The sequence below is a fragment of the Penaeus japonicus genome, unplaced genomic scaffold, assembly GCF_977035675.1.
Source record: "Penaeus japonicus unplaced genomic scaffold, GWHDUDI00000001_assembly GWHDUDI00000029, whole genome shotgun sequence".
Lineage (NCBI taxonomy): Eukaryota > Metazoa > Arthropoda > Malacostraca > Decapoda > Penaeidae > Penaeus > Penaeus japonicus.
The window spans coordinates 27,888,638-27,891,137 of NW_028234431.1; the positions used below are offsets into that span (position 1 = coordinate 27,888,638).

The following is a 2,500-nucleotide window of genomic DNA, read 5'->3' on the forward strand; positions in this document are numbered from 1 at the left end:
CGATTAGATAAATTGATAAGAAAAAGCAAGCACAGAACCAACAGCCAGGGACAAAATACAAAACCACGCGGTCACTCACACTGAATCAAGAAGGTTCACGACCTCTCTCTTAACCCCACCCCACCCTCCCCCTAACGTCTCTGTCGAATTGCAATCCGATAACAAACGAGACGATAAGAGAAGAAAAAGAAAATTGCGAAAAGGGAGGCAAAAAGAATTCAGAAGGACGGCAGGAGATGAGAGAATGATAGACAGGAAACCCAACACTCGCGAAGAGACAAACGCACATCATAGGTTTCACTCACTCAGCTAACCGCATTTTCTCCCATCATACTAAAGCTAATTCACGAAGAGTATTGGAAATTATGAAATGAGGGGGGAAAATTTAGGCCTACCACGTAACGGAAACGCAACGGCAGTGATGACCAGGATATATAGATAGACAAATTAGTAGTTAGGAAAACAGGGAGAATCAGAAACGATGTTGATGACAGACAAGGCGAAGGAAGACAAGATCAAAACAATAAATAAAGGAAGGAAGAAAATTTGAAGTATATACACAAAGAATAAAATAGGTTGCGAATATTTATTGCGAGAGAACACATCCAATCTAAATCATTTAACGAAAAGTCGAGGCACCAAAAGAACTAATATTTGGCATGTCAAAACAAGGGCAGTGCAACAACAAAATAGCAAAGTCGGGCAAAGAGAAACATAAAGAACTTTTCCTTTCACTTGCATTCTCAGGCGGAACATCCAAACAAACAAAACAGAAGCCCAACCGACGCGACATACAGCAAACATGTGCCTGAGAAACGTGCCAAAAGTGCTTGAGCGTTCAAGATACTCACTGGCTATATCTGCCTGAAATACTATTCATACGAGATGGATAAATTTCTTCATCAATTTCGCAATTACAAATAGATACAAAAATGAGAAGAAAGTGAAGAGGAATTGAGGGTGATGACTACGAAGAACAGAGGAAAATTGGAGGACGTCGACGAATTAATATTCTCCCAATCGAATCTCGAAAGAAGTGAGAGCACTGACCTGCAGACATCAAGACTCCCATCTTTTGTTACGAGAGCCACATCCCTTAAGCAAGCGATTCCGAAGAAGACCATGTTGCGTTCATATCAGGGGTAAATTGCCAAAGCAATAGGAATGTCTTGAACAAAAAGGAAAGAGAAAAAAAGAAAAAAAAATCCTGCGTATCATGACCGAAGTATGAAACCACGTGATGTTCAAAGAGAATTTATTGCTTTCTCTATGGGTCACTCCCCCTACCCCCTCCCCCAACCCACCCATCCACCCTACCACAACTGCGCCACAGTGGAATCTCAGATATACTTCCGCAATTTTGAGAGAATGCTATCACAGTCAATAGAGTGAGAGGTTGTCGTCCTCTGTTAACCATGCCCAGGGGATCTTCGCCAGGGCCTCGCACGAATAACGACCAGGCGTGGTTACGTTATTAGGTATTCAATAATCTCCCGACTCTAACCTACATACTTCCTCCTCCCTTTCTCTTTTTATTTGCCTCCCTTTCTTCCTTTCTTTCTTTCTTTCTATCTTTCCATCCTTGACCCTTTTCTCTACCATTCTCTCTCTTTTTAGCTGAGGTGTACATGTGAACATTAGTAAGTATACAATAAATTTGTGGATATGTATATATATCATATCTCTTCATTCATACATAAATCACACATACACAACCCCTTATCTTCATGTTCCTTTTCTCTAGATATTTCTCTAGATACACAAACCTTACACTAAAATTAATAAAGTACGACAATCCTACGCAAGCAATTTCTCGGTCTGCCTCCATGTCAACTAAAATAAAATCCACCTTGAAAAAAAATAAAAATAAAAAATAAACGCAGCGTCATATTTGGTGTTTTTCTCTCAACACATTTAGTCTACCAGCTTGTATATAATCTCTCGTGTCTCATCGAGCGGAAGAGAAAACACCGTAGCGCGTGTAAAAAAAAGAGAAAAGGCAAGGAAAGGGCAAGCAGGAACCGTATAATGGATCAGGTAATACTATAAAAGGCGAAACCCTCCTCAAGTGGTGAAGAAGCGGCAGGCACTTTAGCTTGTTGAAGACTTAGCAGGGCTTCAGCTGTCAATTTGCCGTTCTTCATGTCAGGTTTCCAGAATGTAAACAAGTCTGGCGTAGTTTTTTTTTTTTTTGCCTCTCCACAAGAAAAAAAACGACAGAAGCAACATCAGTAATAAAAAAAAAGATAAATAAATAAAATACAAACTAAAAATCAACAAACAACCATCAACAACAAGAGCAACGAGCGAAAAAACAAAAGCACCCACACCCGGTTATCTCACTGCACAAGCATAATAACCATCCCTCCCCTAAACTTTTACTCAGCAAATAGATAAGACGCGCCAGTTGCGGTAGTCTTTTTTTCCTGTCACCATCTCAGCTGATAGTGGTGAGGCTGTGGACATGGGTTGAGCGGAATACGCGGGGCTTCCTTGGCTT

The 2,500-nt window shown here is 40.6% G+C and overlaps 1 protein-coding gene across 1 annotated transcript in view; it reads right to left on the reverse strand.

Moving 5' to 3' along the window:
• Positions 1-2,500, reverse strand: part of Bmcp (uncoupling protein Bmcp mitochondrial) — a 36,933-nt gene that overhangs the window by 6,549 nt on the left and 27,884 nt on the right. The window lies entirely within an intron of this gene.